The following is a 20732-nucleotide window of genomic DNA, read 5'->3' on the forward strand; positions in this document are numbered from 1 at the left end:
AACTTGTTTCTCTTAGCAATTGGTTGAACAAGTAGTAGGACTGAGTGGACTTGTAGGCTCTGAAGTTTTACACGGTTTTGTTTTTGAGGGCAGTTTTGCACCAACAAATCTTCATTTGTATGTTGCACTTTCACAACAAAGAGATTGCACTACAGTACTTGTATGAGGTCAGTTGAAAAATACTATTTCTTTTATCATTTTTACAGTGCAAATATTTGTAATCAGAAATAATATACACTTTGATTTCAATTACAACACAGACTACAATATTTTGAAAATGTAGAAAAATATCCAAAATATTTAATAAATTTCTATTGTTTAACAGTGTGATTAAACTTGCGATTAATCACGATTAATTTTTTTAATCACAATTAATTTTTTTCAAGTTAATCACGTGAGGTAACTGCAATTATCGACAGCCCTACTTTTAAAAGAAAAGGGAGAGAGAATCGTATGCGATAGATAATCATGTTGCTTAATGCACTTCTGGAAAGCACTCCTATTACAGTGATGAGGGCTGAATGAGAACCTGAATAGGAAGAAGAGTCACAGAGAAAGTTTGTCACTTATGCTCATTCTTGAGTTGATGGCTCCAATTGTCCCAGTGGAACACAGCTGTTGTGGAAGGTCATGATCACCCAGAGTGAGAGGGTCCTTCAGATAAACTGACGTCTCCAATGAAGGGCTTTGAATATGAGAGCTTGAATCTGATCATGATATTGAACAAGAAGCTAGTGCAGACAGAAGGATGTTGGGCTCTCAGTAGCCTGTGTTATATTCTGAACCAATTGCGACATTGATGGATGTATTGTTTCACACTTAGGGAGTGTGTGTTACAGTAACTGAACCTGGAAGTTAAAAATTATAGGTCAATGTGGTAAATCAAAGAGGCAGAACTGGTGTGCAGGGAACAGCGTAATTGGGAATCTTGCTGCACCCTGAGTTCTGAATGGCAGAGAGAAGTGTAGAGATACGTGTTGCTATGCATCCTTGCTGGGGCAGGAATCAGATATCTGTTTTAAGGGGGTGAGATGGGCCTGTCCTAGTTACACTAAGGTGCGGGCAAGTAGGTGTTGGGGGTCTGTGCTGCTAGGAGGGTGGTGCTCAGAAGAGAGACTGACTGCAGCTGAGGACTGTATCTGTGACTGGTGGAGATCTGTGCCCTGACATCGTGCTGTGTATTTGGGGGGTGTCTGTGTTGTTTGGAGGAGCTCAGTGGGAGGCTCAGTAGATGGGGTAGGACTCCATGCTGCCAGAGGGGTGGGGGCTGTAGCAGAGACAAGGCCATTGCAAAGAAACTAAATTAATTCTGTGCATTGGTCTTCACAGCAGAGATCCCCACACCCAAGCCATTCTACTGAGGTGACAAATCTGAGGAATTGTCCCAGACTGAGCTGTCAATAGAAGAGGTTTTGGAACAAATTAGTAAATTAAACAGTAATAAGTCACCAGGTTCAGATGGTATTCACCCAACAGTTCTGAAGAACTCAAATATATGAAACCGTAGAACTGCTGTCCATATGCACCAGCTTCCTCTGGGCCCCAAGGGTGCTCAACCCCCTGCTCCGCCTCAGGCCCCGCCCCCACCAACCCTAAAATCAGCCTCTGTATAGTAAAGAATAGAATGATCAGACACGTAGATGAATGTGATATGTTGGGGAAGACTTAACATGGCTTTTGTAAAGGGAAATCATATCTCACCAACATTCTCAAATTCTTGGAGGGCTTCAACAAGCATATGGACTGGGGGGATCCAGTGGACATAGTGTACTTGGACTTTCAGAAAACCTTTGACAAGGTCCCTCACCAAAGGCTTTTAAGCAAAGTCATGGCATAAGAGAGACGGTCCTCTCATGGACCTGTAACTGTTTAAAAATAGGAAACAGGGTAGGAGTAAATGGTCAGTTTTCACAATGGAAAGAAGTAAATAGTGCGATCCCCCAAGGATCTGTACTGGGACCTTTGCTATTCAACATATTCATAAATGATCTGGAAAAGGGGGTTGAACAGTGAGGTGTCAAAATTTCCAGATAATACAAAATGACTTAAGAAAGTTAAGTCCAAAGTAGACTGTGAAGCATTACTAGAGTAATCACTCACTAAAGTGGGTGACTGGGCAACAAAATGGAAAATGAATTTCAACGTGGATAAGTACAAAGTAATGCAAATTAGAAAAAGATAATCCTGTATTCTAATATCCTGTATTATACTATACATATAAAATAGAAGGGTCTAAATTAACTGTTACCACACAAGAAAGATCTTGGAATCATCATGGATAGTTCTCTGAAAACATCGGCTCAATGTGCAGTCTCACTCAAAAAAGCTAACAATGGTAGGAACCATTAGGAAAGGGATTGATAATAAAACAGAAAATGTCATAACGCTACTGTATAAATCCATGGTCTGCTCACACCTTGAACGCTGCAAAAAGGATACGTTAGAATTGGAAACATTACAGAGACAGGCAACAAAAGTGAACAGCTTCCACATGAGAAGAGATTAAAAAGTCTGGGACTGTTCAGTTTAGAAAAGAAAGACTGAGGGAGAGAAGACAGATTGTGAGTGGTGGGGGGAAGTGAACAGGGAAGTTCTATTTACTCCTTCACATAGAAGACAAGAACCAGGAATCACCCAGTGACATTAACAGGCAGATAAGGAAGCACTTCACACAAAGCACAGTCAACCTGTGGAACTTGTTACCAGGGGATGTCGTGAAGGCCAAAAGTATAACTGGGTTCAAAAAAGAACTAGATAAGTTCACGGAGAATACGTCCATCAATGGCCATTAGCCAAGATGGTCAGGGACACCACGCCGTGCCCCGGCTGCCAGTGGTTGGGACCGGGCCACAGCACACGGATCACTAGACTCACCCTGTTCTGCTTATTCCCTCTGACGCATCTGGTGCTGGCCATTGCTGAAGAGCATCAGAACGGCCAGGCTGGGTCAGACCAAAGGTCCGTCCGGCCCAGTGTCCTGTCCGCCGACAGTGGCCAACGGCAGGTCCCCAGAGGGAGTGAACAGAGCCGGGAATCGGCCAGTGATCCATCTCCCGGCGCCCATTCCCAGCTTCTGGCAAACAGAGGCTAGGGACACCACCTGCGCAGGGGGGGTCTGTGCTGAGGGGGGTGTGCCAGGGAAGGAGGGGGTTATGTTGCAGGAATGGGGGGGGTAGCTGGGAGTATCCCAAGAAGGAGAAGGCTGTGCGGGGGAGATGGGGAGCAGACAGGGGTGTCCCAAGAAGGAGAGGGCTGTGAGGGGGGAGATGGGGAGTAGACAGGCGTCTCCCAGGTAGGAGGGGGCTGTGAGGGGGGGACGGATGGGGGAAGAGAGGGGTGTCTCAAGAAGGAGAGGGCTGTGCAGGGAGAAATGGGGGGGAGATGGGGGTGTCCCAGGGGGGAGAGGACTGTGTTGGGGAGATGTGGGGAGGAGATGGGGGTGTCCCCAGTGAGAGGGGGCTGCGTGGGGGAGACAGGGAGCAGATGGGGTGTCCCCAGGAGGGGGGCAGTGTGGGGGAGATGTGGGGGGTAGATGAGGGTGTCCCGGGGAGGAGGGTCTGTGCGGGGGAGGTGGGGGGCAGATGGGGTGGCCCCGGGAGGGAGGGCTGTCCGAGGCAGATATTGGGGGGACATGGGGAGGCCCAAGGGGGAGGGGGCTGTCCAGGGGAGGTGGGTGGAGATGGGGTTGTCCCCGGGGGAGGGGGGCTGCGTGGGGACATGTGGGGGGGGTGGGGGCGCGATAGGGGTCACCGGGGTGTCCCGGCAAGGGGGGGCCGTGTCCCCGGGGGAGGGGAGCTGCTGGGGGGAGGTGGGGGTGTCCCTGGGGGACAGGGGTTGCGCGGAGGAGGGGGGGTGTCCCCGGGGGAGGGGGGCTGCGTGGGGGAGAAGTGGGGGGCAGCAGGGGGGCGATGGCTGTAACCGAGGTGTCCCGGCAAGAGGGGGCCGTGTCCCCGGGGGGTGTCCCCGGGGGAGGGGGGCTGCGCGGGGAGATGTGGGGGGGTGGGGGCACGATGGGGGTCACCGGGGTGTCCCGGCAAGGGGGGGCCGTGTCCCCAGGGGGGTGTCCCCGGGGCAGGGGGGCTGCGTGGGGGAGGTGGGGGAAGATGGGGGTGTCCCCGGGGGAGGGGGGCTGCGCGGGGAGATGTGGGGGGGGGGGGGCGCGATGGGGGTCACCGGGGTGTCCCGGCAAGGGGGGGGCCGTGTCCCCAGGGGGGTGTCCCCGGGGCAGGGGGGCTGCGTGGGGGAGGTGGGGGAAGATGGGGGTGTCCCCGGGGGAGGGGGGCTGCGCGGGGAGATGTGGGGGGTGGGGGCGCGATGGGGGTCACCGGGCTGTCCCAGCAAAGGGGGGCCGTGTCCCCAGGGGGGTGTCCCCGGGGCAGGGGGGCTGCGTGGGGGAGGTGGGGGAAGATGGGGGTGTCCCCGGGGGAGGGGGGCTGCGGGGGGGAGGTGGGGGGGTGGTGGGGCGATCAGGGTAAGCGGGCTGTCCCAGCAAGGGGGGGCCGTGTCCCCAGGGGGGTGTCCCCGGGGGAGGGGGGCTGCTCGGGGGAGGTGGGGGGAGGGGGCGCGATGGGGGTCACCGGGGTGTCCCGGCGGGGGGGGCCGTGTCCCCAGGGGGGTGTCCCCGGGGGAGGGGGGCTGCGCGGGGGAGGTGGGGGGTGGGGGCGCGATGGGGGTCACCGGGGTGTCCCGGCGGGGGGGGGCCGTGTCCCCAGGGGGGTGTCCCCGGGGCAGGGGGGCTGCGCGGGGGAGGTGGGGGGCCGTGGCGCGCGGAGACGGGGGGTCCCCGGCCGCCGCTGTCCCCCGGGCGGCAGGGGGCGGCGTCGGCGGCTCGGCTCCCTCCCGCCGGCTCCCGCCCTCCCCGCGCTGCGCGTCGGGAACATGGCGGCGGCGGCGAGGGACTGAGCAGCTCGGCGGCCGCGCAGGTGAGGGGGCGGCGGGCGCGCGGGCCGGGCCCGGCTCGGCTCCTCCCGCGCCGCGGCCCGTCTCCCGCCCTGCCTGGGGCCGCGGCAGCCGGAGGGGCGCAGAGGGCGGCCCAGCCCCGGCCTTGGGGGGTCGGTTCCGGCGCCGCCGGGCCCAGGGCGCGGGCCGGGGAGGCGGCGCTGGAGCCCGGGTGGCCCCTCGGCCTTTGCCTGGTGCCGCCGCCCCGTGGCCGGGCCGCGAGCGCTTCCTTCGTGCCCGGCTCCGGGCTGGCGCCTCGGGCTTCCCGGCGGGGAACGTGGCTCGTTGTGAGGAGCGCGGGCGGCGGGCGGCGGCGGCTTCTCTTCCGTGGCAAGGGACGGACCAAGCGCGGCGCCGCTCCAGCCCGTGGGCCGTGCGGCAGGACCCTCCTCCGCCGTCCCCGCTGCCTTCGCGGACGCCGGGCCGGCGCGGGGGAAGGTGCAGGAGCGGGGCCTCCTTCTGTCCGTGCACTGCAGGGCTCTTGTGGGAAAACCAACCCGGAGCAGTTTCATATCTGCTGCGTGTCGGGCGCGTACGTTGTAGGTGCTGCAGGGTCCCAGAAGACACTTCAGTGCTGCCTCTTGCTCCATTTCTGACGATGGAGGAAGCCTAAAGTACAGTAGAACAGCTGCCACCTGTTGCCTGCTTGTCATTTTCTCTTTGCTACGATGTGTGCTCCCCCATTGCAGCCCTGAGAGGGTTAAATGTCAGAAGGCATTTGCTTTTGCTAAACTCCCTAATATCTGGCCAGTCAGAAGTGAGCGGTGGAGTTTTTTTTAAACCTAGGCGAGGCAGGATGGCCTTGTGGCTAAAACTTCAGGCTTTCCTTTCTGGGACCAGGTTCAACTCCAAAGCAAGACTCAAAAAGAAAGAAGTTGAACTGAACAAGCAGTGCAGTTGATGATTGCTTGGATGTAGTTGTCATTTCTGTATTCAGATTTGCTGGTGGCTTTGGTACGTACTCGGTCAACTGTGGGCATTGAAAGCTGACTTAGAAGCTAGAGTTTGCTGTGTTTTACTTAGCAAGATCTGCATGTAGCTGTCTAATAAAAGCTTGGGCTCTTAGTGAAATACATTTCAGGGGGAAGATTGGAGGGGACTAGCTGCCTGTGACTTATTTATTCTTTTTATTAATTTTGGGAGGTGCTCTGACACTGCAGGGATGAGGGCCCTATAAGTGCTTAGATAGATGGATGCGTAAGTTAATTCAGTAATAATACTTAGTGTTTATATGGCAGCTTTTATCCAAGGCTCTCAGAGTGCTTTATGGAAACTAATTATTCCTCACAATCCCATGGAAAGTGGGTGAGTAGTATTAACCCTGGTTCACAGGAGGAAAAAATAAGACAAAGAGAGGTGAAAGGACCTGCCAAAGACAGCACGCTAACCAGTAGACCACACTTCTGTCTTTTTAAACTGGGAAGATTGCAGGAAATTCCCACACAGTTTTCTGCTTCCTTCTCTCCATATGGATGCTTTGGGATGTTGCTGACGTACTCCTCTCAGTGTAGCACAATATAAAAATGAACAAATAGAGGATGGGGCTGGAATATCTACCACTGAAAAATGTGGTCTCTTGCTCCTGAGGCATTTCTGCTGTAATGTAAAGGGTAATCCCAGTGACTGGGCAGATAAATCCCATAATTACTATCCCTTAGGGTTTTTCTTTGTTTACCCTTTGAAAGGTATCTATAGGAAAAGATCTGATCCTTCCACAACCCTCAGAATGATGCACTCTGACGGAACTGGAAACAGAGCAAGAAAAGGTTTGACTGTTGTATAAATAGCAAGATGTTTAAAAATAAGCAGTGTCAAATTTGCTGCTGCATGTCATTGAGGTTTAGTTTACATTTGTTTGAAGCTGCTGTGTAGAATTATGCCAATATTTTCACGTCTGAATGGTTAAGTCTTATTTTCAGAATTGCTGAGTACCTCAGCTTCCTTTGACCACTGGAAGTTGTGGGTGTTCTGCACTTCTGAAAGTCGGGTCAATTATTTAGATGCCTCAAATATGGAGATCAAAGCCTAACTTTAGGTATTGACGCTTGACTGTTTTGGTCTTAGCTCTATAGTATTGTTTACTGTTGTTGTTTATATGATAAATCCTGTCTCATATTGGCCATGTGATGACAGTTTCTATTTATCTCTTTGGAAATCAGTAATACTGTGGTCAGGAAGAGTGTTTATCAATCAAATTTCATATATAAATAAATACTTGCTAGCTGGTTGAAGAGAGTCACCTCTCAGAAAAAGAAAAGGAGTACTTGTGGCACCTTAGAGACTAACAAATTTATTAGAGCATAAGCTTTCGTGAGCTACAGCTCACTTCATCGGAAAGCTTATGCTCTAATAAATTTGTTAGTCTCTAAGGTGCCACAAGTACTCCTTTTCTTTTTGCAAATACAGACTAATACGGCTGCTACTCTGAAACCTCTCAGAAAAGGACAATAGCTTTTTCTGGATCTCCAGCTTCATTTTCCCATTTCAATGTTTGTTTCATACTTTTCCCATCCAGGCCGTGATGAAGATTTCCAGATGTTCTAGCTCAAGACATTTGGAACATAGTATGACGAGCCCACCAAGGATTTCATGATTGTCACCAAAGCCATATAGAATTTCACAAAGACAGTAAGGCTAGAACTCCTGCTCTGAAAGCACAAATTGCTACCACTTGAGCTAAAGGACAGTTACCATTAGCTGTAGCATTATAAGGTCTCTGACACACTCCTGAGTAGTTCTGAAGCCATCCAGTAGTGTGTGCTGCACATACTAACAAGTTAGTCCATTACAAGAGGTAAGAGTGTATGTAACATAATACATATTTTTATTTGTGGTTTTTTTTTTTTTTAACATCAAAATCTGTTTTCCCTTGAGGCAGATATTGACCTCAAATTCTTTTTGGTCAGTATTTACATCACAGCTCCATGAATCATAACTTCTCACTTCAAGAGGAGTCCATATCTGTTGATATCTTTTTATATTATTTCCGAACAGCAAGCATGAGACTGAATTCACTTTATTAAAAAAAGAAAAAGAAACCTCTCCCCAAAAGCCCCCAAGATATGTCCAGAGGTTAGAGCGAAAGAGTGAGTCAGCGGTTGCTGGCTCTATATCCTTGGGCAAGTTGTTTCACTGTCTCCCTTGGATTCCTGAGGTGTAAAATGGGGATAATACTTAACTTTGACCTACCAATCTGGAAACATAATGAAATAATGTTTATAAAATGCCTTGACATCCTTGGATGAAAGGTGCTGTAGAAAGGCAAAGTGTTGGTATTCACCAACTAACCAACCTTCAAACTATACGGAATATTTTTTGGGTTAGGAGGGGTGAGAAATGAGCTGCACCTTTTATCTTTTTACTTGATGTAAGAGTAACACAAGAAAAGATTGAGACAAAGGGGTTGAAAGAGCACTGATCGGATTTGGGGGGGAAATGATGAAGAAACAAAACAGTAAAAGTGCATGTAAACAAACCAGTTGAGCATCTGTGGGGAAGAGGAGGAATGTAGCTCTGGATGGCCTTGTTTTATGTACCTTTAGAATGTGTGTGACCTGCTGTCCTACAAAGCAGACCAAATATGTGTGTTGTCAGGCTGTGAAATTCACATACCTGAGTGCTGAGCTGTGTTTTTAGGCAGAGGCCCTGTGCTTGTTACATGAGCCACTCTTATTTTCAGAATCTGGAGCAATATGCTACCCTTTGCTAGGTCTGTGAACTTGCACTTCGGTGCCATTATAATTGACAATTTGAGATGTCTGAGTTTCTCATAACATTAATTCATATTTTCATCTTCGTCCGCTTCCCCTCTTCTTTTTCTTTTCTTGTCTATTTTTCCCATTGCACTGAGTATTCAGGGAACACAGCTGAATTCAGTTACGGTTTGTGATTGGCAAATTTTGAATCTGTTAGTCTTTCACTCTCCAATTTTTCAGGTTAGTGGAGAAGTTGGCCTCATGGACTGGGCTTCACCCATTTTGTGGATAGACAGAGAATCTTCGTTCGTAGGGCTGTCGATCTGTAATACATTTGCCCAAAAGAACAGAAAGATACTTTTTTCAGAGTAGCAGCCATGTTAGTCTGTATCCGCAAAAAGAAAAGGAGGACTTGTGGCACCTTAGAAACTAACAAATTTATTTGAACATAAGCTTTTGTGAGCTATAGCTCACTTCATCGGATGCATGTGAACTGTAGCTCACAAAAGCTTATGCTCAAGTAAATTTGTTAGTCTCTAAGGTGCCACAAATCCTCCGTTTCTTTTCGTAGAATGAAACTTAGCACTTTTACTGAGTTTTTTCTCATAAAGAGTTTTAAATAATCCTTGCAACTCCACCGTGCAGTAGGTAGCAGGTCAGTATTGTCTTTCATTTGGTGATAAGGAAAGTGAGGCACAGAGATCAATTGATTTGCCTAGGCCAGAGAAGGAGTTTGCAAGAGTTGAGAGTAAAACTCTGGAGTTCCTGTCTTCCAGGTCTGGCTTGTGCCACTAGACCAAACACCTCTCTCTGAAAACTTTCTTCATGCTGCCCATCAAATAGCATCGATATGATCTAAATTCACAAACGCTTTTTGCAAGTGTCCAACATCTGACCTGCTCAGCCCCTCCAGCCCTACTTTAATTAGCTCTTGTGTATGCCTGCATGACATAACATGAGGAGTCCAGAAATCTCCTGGGGGGTTATTTTTTGAGCTTTGCTATGCTACAGGAATGGAGCTGTTAGTGTCACTGCAAGTTTGTAAAACTCAGCTATCCTCCCATTCAGAAATACACAATTCCTCTCTCCTCTCAGTTCTCCTGACAATGTGCCGGAGACTGTGTGGGGCTCCTTCATGTCGATATATTATCAAGGGAGCTGTTCCAATTCATGTATTGCTGGAGCCATATTTACTGCTGTTTGGTGAGCATGCTGGGGGCAGATACAGTGCAATGCAATCTCAGTGGAATCGTTCTGGCTTCCCCTAATGCGTTATTGTTGTCTGTGGTGCTGGGAAGGAATGCATCCGATGAAGTGAGCTGTAGCTCACGAAAGCTTATGCTCTAATAAATTTGTTAGTCTCTAAGGTGCCACAAGTACTCCTTTTCTTTTTACTAGGAAGAGTAGTTACTTTGCAGCAAGGATTACAGCCATGCATACTAGCTGCTTGTGTGTGTTTAAAAACATCTGGTGTTTCTTTCAGTTTTGGTGTCTACATTGCAGTCCACGTTGAGAACTAGGCGCTGCAAATCCTGACCCAAAACCATGTTTGCTTAGAACCCATAACAACATATCAGCCATGTCTCTTTTGCTTTCATGTAGTTCAACTATGGGGTTAATTAAACCATGAAGAGTATATGGCCAGTGGCTGATTAACCTTTAGAATGAGTGTCCTCATCCATAGAGTGTTGGGAGATGGGAGCTGGGAACTCTGCTTCAGTCTTTGTTTTCATTTACCTCCCCCTGGACAGCAGCACTGCCGTATTCCCTTTTTCACCGCGATCTCTCCTTCCCAGCTTCAAATAAATCATCACATCCTCTGCCCCCAGCCCCTTCCATTCAAAATTGTAGGATACCCAGCGATTCACCTTCCCTGCTGGCAGAGAGCCTCATGCTCCCTACCCACCGTCTCCTGACTGCCGTCAAGTGTGCTAGCACATCCTCTCTGGGCCCTGTGCCAGAAATTCTGCTGTGACCTGCCCTCCCAGTATCCCTGCTGTTTCCCAGCCTGAGGGAGAAGCCAAGAGCCAGCAAATAGAGGGAGGTGGAGCTCTGTATGAGGGCTGGCTGAGAAGAGGTGTGTTCTCTGCAGGGGAATGTGGACCAGTAGGACTCACTCTAGGCAAGTGTTCAGCTCTGGCACTCCCTTGCATTGGCCGGAAACATACCCTTCCCAGTCACAGCCCACCTCCTGCCATGCTGCTGCGTAGTAGTTGCCTTTAACTCTGTAGAACTGGCCAGTCCCCAGTGTTAAACACTTGAAGATTAGCTTGTATCTCAAGGTTTACAGCATGTGGATCAGGCTAGACATTCTGAGTGTGCATTCCCTCTCCCATAGTGTCTTTCTGGGAGACATTGTGGATTTTGTTCTTGGCAACTCACCTTCTGCAGCAATGCCCACTACTGCAGAGAGCGAGATGTTTGTGTGTCTCTCTTCCTGAGGGGGCATCTTTTTGATCAGTCTTGGTTCCATCTTTTTATGTAACATGGATTTTCTTGCTTCAGTCATGACAGAGCTATATGACTCTGCATGAGAAATGTTGCACGTTTCCATATTACGTGAGGGGTGTGTATCCAGTCAATGGGATAGTGACCAGAAAGGGAAGATGATGGAGTTGGAATGAGGTGATTACACAGAATCGCCTTTCTAAAAAAATTATGTTTTACAAAATGTAAATGGTCTTAGTGCTTGTGTTCCTGCTACCCATTGGCCACTGTTATTTATGCACTGACCTTGGGCACTTTGTCCTGTTTCAGCAAATTACAAGAACCACGTGAAAAACATCTCCACAGTTACCGTTCCGCTAACAGGAGACTGCAAAGCTTTAGCCTCAAACTTTCACTTAATTTAAATTATGAATAATCTGATGAAGAAAGTCCTTTGGATCCTATGCATTTATATAGATTTTAAATTCTACCCACAATATTGCCAAGAAACTATAAAGGAGAAAAAACGCTTAAATGTCAAAGCTATGTTGGCCTTGACCTACCCCTGCCACTTCTCTTACAAACAGTGTTTCTAGTGCCTACTTCTGGTTCTTGCACAATATTATTATTTATTGTTTGCATTGCAGTAGCACATAGGAGTCTCAGTCATGGACATCACTGTGCTAATCACAGTAATTAACAGTCTTAGAATTCTGCTGACATCATGAATGATGGTGGGTAAAGGTGAAACATATGTTATTAAAGCTGAATAGAGAGAATTGCTGCGTTACTTGATATTTTCATAGTTAAAATGCATATGGTTTGTATAAAGTTTTCAGGAAGTAATGTCCTTCATTAAATCAACAGGATGTCATTAAAAATTACACTTCAAAACATGATCTAGTGATACTACTGATAAAGTCATTGCTGGTGAGGAAACAACAGTAATAATGTTCTTCCTCACGAGATAATAATAAACATTTTAAATGAAGATATACTTTCTATGGAACCTTATGATTTACAACTAAATTGCCATCGGGGGTTGGCCTAGATGACTTCTTGAGGTCCCTTCCAACCCTGATGGATATTCTATGATAAAAGGAGGCATTTGTAAGCTTTCTAAGGGACTATCATAACATTGTTATGTTTTTCAGGTCACTGGTTGATAATTTTTATGGCACACTGAAATGAGAGGTATAAAACTGAAATATCTTGAGATCCATTCTATAGTTGGAGGAAATGGGAGTATTCTCCCAAACTCTGACTATGATAGTGAATTCTTTACTTTCAAAGTCAAAATGAGAGAGACAGGGTGAAATCCTGGCCCTGTTGATATCAGTGAGAGTTTTGCCATTGACTTCAATGGAGCTAGGATTTCTTCTCAGATGTATTATTGTAGTGGAAGTATTGAGGCTCTCAGTAGAACACGTAGGTCTTCATAATATGACCATACCACTTCTTCATTGTGTGTGTTCTGTTCAGTAGCATCTACTGAACGCCTTCTACCAAAATGAACATATTTCTGATGTATTTTCCTAGATTAGATTTTCAGAGTGTTGATCCATCCAACTTCGTTAGCATCACCGTGGACTGTCTTGTGAGAAGCTGGAGCCACAATTGTACATGTTCATGGAGTGAATTCTCTCTTGTAGTTAGCTGTGGCACTGGAAATCATTGCTATATCAGTTTTCAATCTTTGTAGGCCCTGAACAGTCATTCTTCTTCCATTTTGCATATGCTCAATTTCCTGCAAAAACTTTTCTTTGCTGTCCACATAGAGTATATCCATGTTACAAGGCCATAACTCTTGGTATCTGTGGTAGCTTTGACAAGTGACTATTCTGCACACACTTCAGACAGATGTCCAAGCATTGGAGGCCCTTATACTCATTGACCTACTTTCTATGGTGCTAGCTAGACTCCTGCATAACTGTCCAGCATGGATTCAAGCACATGTTCAGTGGTACAGTTTGGTATTTCAAAGTGACTTAGCCTATCAGGACATGCTCCATATACAGTCCAGAGCTGTCAGCCACTGAGACAAACACTGGAATCTGTGCTGGCAGCAATATGTCAGCTTATACCAGATATTACTCTCTGTAATTTTAATCTATCTGAATACCAGTTCAGAAGCAGTGTCTCTCATGATTCCTAAGTTGTGCACCAAATCACTGGAGGTCAGAATGATTTTAAGACCACTGCACTTGGCACAGTGTTCTGCATCTCTGTTGTCCATGAAGTCCTCACTGAAATGCTTGTGTAGTGGAGGATAGGCATTGGTGGTGGTTTTTTATAGATATCTAATTTGATGTCATCCAGTGGATATCAATGACAGCTTGTCAGTACCGATCAGCTGTGATCAGCTATATCTCCACACTCACAGCTCTTGTTGAGTCCTTGATTCTTAGGAGTTATAAAGACATCAGACTTGCTGAAGACTCTCTGGAGGTGACTGACCCCACTGTCTTGTCATGTCATGTCTCCGGTCTGTGACTGCAGCAATGCCAGATGATGAGATTGCGATGAAGTAAAAACTACCTCCACACATTTCCTCCCAGCATGGCAGTTTCTTCAATAGATGCAAAAGAAATAGTTGCTCGGCTTCAGTGAATTGACTATGCCTCAGACAGTCCCAAAGAATTGATACTGCCCTTGCATTCAGCACCAGGATGAAAGTAGTTCTAAAACTGAGTAGCCTCATTATTGTTCTCAGTCTTACAGGAGGGCCAAGTGGTTGCTTGATGATCTTGATTTATCTATCATCACACTGAGCTTTGCAGTCTTCTGCATTGTTGAGACAGCTTTAATTTTCCTTTATTGTGGTAAAACCATTCAGTGATACCAGCACATGCTGCCTCAGACTAAAGAACTCCTCTCGTATTGAACCTGTTCAGTTACTGCATGTTGATGTCAGCTGAAATATCAGTAAATGCCCTCTAATATTTTGTGGTTTTATAAACTGTACAGAATATCTGGCAGGTAGTGTTAAGTCAAGCCGTGTGCTCTGTAACAGTGTAATTTTTCCTTGTTAGTCATACTCTGCATGTTCTTTCGCAGCTACAGGATGGGATTTTGATTGCTTGTAGTCATGATTTTTTTCATTGACATCTACTACACCTACAGCAGTCAAAGTAAGACTACATAGAGCCACACTTCTTAGAGAGTTGAGTGCTGTGTGTGGTTATTTTTTTATTTTGGTCAGTTCCCCAACTCTTGTCCTTTCACGCACATGGAACAACCCAACTCCTTGTTCCTTGCAATTAGCCCTGGGTAATCAGTGTGGGTGTTCTCATAGGGACTGGCTAACAATTCCCATTCAGTGCTGTTCTGCTAGATGTGGTATGTGCTATTGGGGTAGAGTAATTAAGTGGCACACAGGAAACTTGTTTTCTTTGTTGGAATTTTCACAAGTATTGTTTGCATTTTGCTGGACTTCTCTTCACAGTCAAACTCAACAGATTCCAGAGAATATTTTGCCTGTTTCAATAGACTCAAGATGTTGAATTCTGGGATCCCAGCTTCCTAAGTAACAAGACAAACCAAAGTTAATTCTATGCAGTATGAAATGCTAATAGCAATTGATAACAAAAATCTTCTCTGAACTCATTTGGACTCCCCTGGACTGGTGGTGGTGCTGCAGCTCCCTGTTTCTTCTCCCAAGAGGCACAGATGTATTAATACAGCTCTGTGTGACTGAGAAAATAAAATAAAATAAAATAAAATAAAGGGGTGTGTGTGTGTGTGTACGCTCACTGCTTTTGTTCCCTCGCTCTCTGGGGTCTGTCTGGGGTCCTCCAAGCCCCCTTTCCTTCTCCCAGCTGGCTTGGCTGGGCTCCACTGTTATTGGCAGGGGCTCTGTTCTGGTGTGATCAGACTGTTGTTCTTGCTGCTCCTGCTGGTCAAGGTGTAGTGTCTGAAAATTAAGGTGTGGCATGGCTTTTTCTCTAGGCTTGTTGGGTGGGCTGTTCCCCTGTCTCCCTCTCACTTTGTCAGGTGTTGGACTTCTGCATCTCTTCTCCCCTTGAAACAGCAAGGGAGGCTCTCCTCTTTGGTTTCAGCAATAGCAGGTCTGTCATCCGTTTGGCTCTGCTACATGCAATCAGGGACAGCCTGGTGTTGGCTACCTTGAATGGCTTCCACTCTCCCCATGTGATACTCTTGCAGCTACAATCATCTTCAGCATTTGCATTAACATCTCCCAGGTTCAAAAAAGAGATCTGGTACCAGGGTATTCTTTGAGTAGTGTCCCTGAGGGTGCTCCATTTCAGGTGTGCATGTGAAGATTTTTGGGAGCAGTGCCCATTCAGCCTCCACATATGCTCCAGACATTCTTGTGCCCTGTTGTCTTATGTGGTATCTTCATTACTGGAGACTTGCAACCATGGTAGCCCATGCTGTATGATCCTCTGCTAGTCTCTTTGCGGATGGATAGTCCTTTTCATCCTCCCAGGATACCACGTCATCCGTTCAACTTCTTTTTTTGCCTCATGTTCTTTTGCCATCTGTTTTCCTTTCAAGTTCCCATAAGCATTCATCACCTGCTGAACCTCTTAAAATGTGCCCTGCAAATTGAAACTTTGTTTTCATAAGCTCTCTGACTAGTGTTTGCTGGTTCCAATAATTTCCAATGCTGTTTTGTTGGCTGCATGGGTCTATCCATGATATTTTCAGAATGCACAGCTACATAAGGACACATCTCGGAGAACTCCAGTTACTCCACAAGGAGAGTAATTTCTCCTTTTCAGAGATGCATCCTTGTCTCTGAAGCTTATACATCTGCTTGGTGTGGCAGAGCCTGGATTTCTTGACTCTTGGGGTATGCAGTAGGGCTCACTTTCCCTAGGCTTTCTCTGAGACAGTGATTTGAATAAAAAGACTGAGTTGGAGAATTTTATTTGTGGTGAGTTGGAAGAGTTTTTTGTGGATGTTGAGCCAAGGAAAGCTTCTGCATATACCTCTAGGATGAATGTCTAAGTTCCAGGAGTTTTGTTTGGGCTCTTTTGATTAAGTAGAAATAATTAATTTAGTGGTATTCTGAATCATTCCTATAGCACCGTTAGTTTATATGCCACATTACACACTCCTGTATGTTCCCTGCCATGAACTTTACAGCCTAAGACAGGGCCCTGCAAAGCATAGGTGCAGGGTTAATTAAATGAAACAAAATTCCCTGAGCATGTGTGCTGAGTAGAGATTTGGGGCTCAGTTCTACTCTCCTATTGGTAGCATGCTTAACTGCCTCTCAGAGAAGCAGTCACTGCCTTTGAACGGGGGTGTTGGGTTACCTCCTTTGTAGGGAGGACAGTCGCACCTTGGCATTCCACCTTGATGATATTATGGAGCCCAAATGCTTGTCTCATGCTTCTGTTTTAAAACCTTCCTCTAATATGTAGGGCTGAAACTGCCTTCTAGATACTGTTGCATGGCTGTGCCTTCATAATACTCACAGGCAGAACCCTATTTAAAGGACTCCAGTGAACCACATAGCAGTTCCAGGGCAAACTGCAGGTTGTTTTGATTTATGTTTAAGGTTTGGAATATGGCTCAGGGCAAATTAAAACAGCTACATGATTGTAAATGTACTATCATAACTGGCACCACTTTGGCCTCTTTGTTCAGTCTCATCCGAGTGCTTGGGGTATGAGTGAATTCCCCTGCTTCTTATAGACACGATCCCTCCAGGTTAAATATGGAACTTTTTGGCATGCTGGCATGGGGCACAGTTTCACTGCTACTGCTCAAGCTATTCCTGTTCTGTGGACATAGATCTTAGTCCCTTTAAGGCTGTTAGTCCCACAAGCATCAAACAAACTTTAATAAATAAAACTGAATTAAAACCCAGATGGTCCACAGGTGGGGCCTGGGACTCGGGAGACATGGGTTCAGTTCTGTGCTTTGCCCCCTCCTTCCTAGGTGACCTCACACAAGTGTCTCCAGGCTTAATTCTCAATCTGTAAAATAATATTTCAGTGCCTCCTGGGTGTGCTGTGGCAATAAATTGTTAAAGATTGTGAGGTGCTCGGATGCTGCTGTAGTGGAGGCCATCTAGGTACTTTAGATATCTCGACTGTAAGAAAGACTGCCCCCTGGGAGGGGAAGATCGGTGGATTGGCCTCTGCTGGAGTGCAGCTGTGCTGGCAGGGCCCCACTGCTGTTATAAAACCAGCTAATAATTATTTGGGCCTAAGGTTACTGACAGTAGTGCCTCTGCAAAGCACTGTGAAAGAGGAACCTGCTGCTTCTTCAAGAGCTGCTGAATGGATTTGTGGAAAGGCGGAGTCTTTGTGACCTTCCTTTCATGTCTGGATCTGGCACTTGGGCACCTGTAACCCCAGGGAGGAGAAATGATAGGGCAGTGCAAAGTGCTGGAAATCATATAAGCAGCAGAACCAAAGATGAAGAAATCTCCCCAGAGTAATTCAAAGACAGAGCTGAAGCCTCTGTAACTCTATTTACAGTAACAGTGAAATTTGCTTTGTATGATTTGATTACTGAATCACCTCCATGTCAGACAGTCTTCACAGTGGGGTGTTCTCCATCTCCAGGGCAACTGGAGGCAGATCTTTGATCTGGACCTGGGCTTAGAACCATCCCTCGTGAGGGGCTCTCCAGAATTCTCTACCTCCAAGCAGCAGATCCAGGACTCCCTTTGGAGCGGAGCTTTTACAGGGTTTTTAAAAGATTGTAAAATCAGTGTGTCTCAGTCAGTTCATTGGCTTGGAGGTTTTTCTCCTCAAAAGGGCTACAACTTAAAAAAAAAAAAAAAAAAAAAAAAAAAAGTTCTGGCTTTCCTAGCAGGGTTTAAAAAAGAGCCCCTCCCCTATCCCTCCTCCCTAGTCCTGCAGACTCTCCATCATGATGGAGCAGCTGCAGGGTCAAACCTGAGTGGTCAAGTGGGGCAGCCAGCCAGCGCTGCTCCTTGCTGCTGCCGATGGTACACATCATGTGTATTGTGCGTATAAAAGGTGCCCCACGCTTTCAGGTAAGTTTAGCAGTGCTGGCCTGAATGGGGGCCTAACTAAACAAGTGCTTATGTTCTTAGAAAATGAAACAAGCCAACAAAAAATTGGAGTTTTTTAAGAACAGGTTAGAAAAATGCTTGTCAGGGATGCAAAAAGAAAAGGAGTTCTTGTGGCGCCTTAGAAACTAACAAATTTATTTGAGCATAAGCTTTCGTGAGCTACAGCTCATTTTATCGGATGCATGCAGTGAGCTGTAGCTCATGAAAGCTTATGCTCAAATAAATGTGTTAGTCTCTAAGGTGCCACAAGTCCTCCTTTTCTTTTTGCAAATACAGACTAACACAGCTGCTACTCTGAAACTTGTCAGGGATGGTCCAGGTTTACCTGGCCCTGCTTCAGTGCAGGGGGCTGGACTTGATAACTTCTCCAGGTCCTTCCAAGCCCTACATTTCTATGAACAGAACCTACAGAGAAATAAAGATAGCAGAGGCATTTCAAGCCTCAGGTACAATGCCTCTCATTATTATGCACTCTGTGAAAAGAGCAGTGATTTTTGTGGGCAGAGTGATTCCATACCTCTTATGCAGAAGTCTATAGGGCTGCTACAGGGACTTCTGCCCACGCTTCTCTAACAGGTTTCAGAGGAGCAGCCTTGTTAGTCTGTATTCGCAAAAAGAAAAGGAGTACTTGTGGCACCTTAGAGACTAAGGTGCCACAAGTACTACTTCCCTAACACTGTGGTATTGACATCCTCACCCTTGATGCAGCATTTGTAGAAGGGTGTTTTGTGACAGGGTGCTTAATAACTCTAAAGTCTCTTTCAATTCTACATTGGTAAATAGGTTTCAATCCTTCTCCCACCCTAAGGGATGATTTACTGTTTTTTCTGCATCATACTGTGAAGACTATCTGACGTGGAAGGGACTGAGAAAGGGGAAATTCTGTCTTACCTGTGAATCTTCACTGTAGGACTTTCCGTGTCAGACAGTCTGACCTTTGGAGGATTGAATTATGTCCATTTTCTGATTATTGCTCATTTGTTAAATAGTTTGAAAGGGAAGAGGGTGTTCCTCCAGGAACTCCCAAACTTTCACATCAAGGCTCTGCTGCAAATGGCTTGTGTTGTATAGCACTTTTAAATTTTCATATAGTTAGTATCCAAAGCTGAAAAATACTGTCCTTCTGGAACGTTCTTCCTGTGGGGCCATTCTAAACCCAGATTCAGAGCAAATATCTGGCCTGCCTTCAGTTGCTATAGTGATAGAGAACACCCCACTGTGAAGATTGACTGACATTGAGAGTCCTACAATGAAAACTCACTAGTAAGACAGAATTTTCCCTTTCTGTTTAGATTTCTGGAGACCAGAACTGTCTTGTGTGAACTGACCAATGGCTGGTATAATCTGTTATCCTGCCTCAGACAATGGCCCATGCCAGAAGCTTCAACTGGAAGACATACTCCTGCCCTCCTTCCTTTGCCTCACAAAATGCAGCTACTTATGTAGTACTATACCATAGAGAAGGGTTTTCTTGCTCATCCCAGCTACCATTCAGCTTTTACCTTGGAGCATGGTATTGATAGTCTATGTAATTTCTGTCTCAGCTGTGTAATTACAGATGATGTTCTTTATCTGGATGTCTAATCCTTTTTTGAATGGTACTGCTGCATTGCATTGATAGTGTCCAGCAGCAGCAAAATTTATTTCCTTCTATCTGTTTTAGACGTGTCATGTTTTTAATGTTATAGAAGTATCTATTGTACTCTGGGACAGGCAAATGGGAGTCCTTGAGTGACCTTCTCTACACTGTTCATTATTTTATATAGCTCTAATATCTCTCCTCTGATTTTTCTCTTTTTCATGTTGAACAATTCTGGTCTCTTTATTCTTTCCTTGTGTGACATGATTTACATTTACAAAAGATGTATTGGTTTGTTTCTGTCCTGTTCTCCACATCAGAGGTGTATTTCAGAATACCTGCATTCTGGCGCTTTGGTGTAGCAGACTGAGAATTCTGTGGCAGCTTCATTTAAATTAAAATACGGAAGTTATAATGCATAAAATATGAAAATGCATAAAGTAAGCAGTACATTAGCCTTTGTTGTTCAATTTGAGATTAAATTCAGTTTTTTATTTTTTCTCCGTATTTTCAGTTTTTGATATGCCACAGAGCTTTGTATGTGTACTGACAATGCATACCTGCCTTGCAGAAGTTGTCCTGGGGAGCTGGAAGTTACAGCAGTTCTCTAGAGCCGTATTGGGGCTTTTGGCATCTAGGGAGTTGTGGGATAAGTACATTAGATGTATGTTTCTGCTAAAATGATGTTCAGTGAAATAGTTAAACTTCTTAGGTTTCAGAGATAATGTCGTATTGAGATAAATTTGCACCTCTGACCTATTTTTTCAGGAAGACAGCACTATAGCAGTATACATTTGGTTCATGCTTTTGAATTTAACTTGATGATAATATGGGCTGGAAACTTAGTCTTTTTTTTAAAAAAATGAAAGCTTTGATTCTGGAGTGCAGTGCTAGATTCTGCAGCCAAAGCATCACAGGATACTGGTTACAAGTGTTTTTTTAATTCTTAACTATTTTGTGTGATACTGAAGTAAGGTTCGCCAGCCACTGATTCCTAGGATCATCCTCAACAGCACCTTTTAAAAAAAACACGCATACAACACTGGTCACCCTCTAGTCCTCCTGCATAGTA

General features: G+C 46.1%; 1 protein-coding gene and 1 long non-coding RNA gene across 22 annotated transcripts in view; one reads left to right on the forward strand and one right to left on the reverse strand.

The window, feature by feature from the left end:
• Positions 1-596: 596 nt before the first annotated feature.
• Positions 597-18769, reverse strand: LOC122458294. The gene is made up of 3 exons (XR_006278273.1): positions 18757-18769; positions 12956-12958; positions 597-1512 (listed from the first exon to the last, which is right to left on the reverse strand). It is a non-coding gene; the product is annotated as an uncharacterized LOC122458294 (long non-coding RNA).
• Positions 4817-20732, forward strand: part of SCMH1 (Scm polycomb group protein homolog 1) — a 113307-nt gene continuing 97391 nt past the window's right edge. For 10 of the 21 annotated variants that reach the window (XM_043506215.1, XM_038377333.2, XM_038377346.2 and 7 more), the window contains exon 1: positions 4817-4922. The gene's annotated coding sequence lies outside the window, so the exon portion shown is untranslated. Of the gene's footprint in view, positions 4923-5258; positions 6705-20732 lie in introns of those variants that run through there. The other 11 variants (XM_043506222.1, XM_043506214.1, XM_043506219.1 and 8 more) reach the window with 8 other exon arrangements.

Source organism: Dermochelys coriacea, chromosome 19, assembly GCF_009764565.3.
Source record: "Dermochelys coriacea isolate rDerCor1 chromosome 19, rDerCor1.pri.v4, whole genome shotgun sequence".
In the NCBI taxonomy this organism is placed as follows: domain Eukaryota; kingdom Metazoa; phylum Chordata; order Testudines; family Dermochelyidae; genus Dermochelys; species Dermochelys coriacea.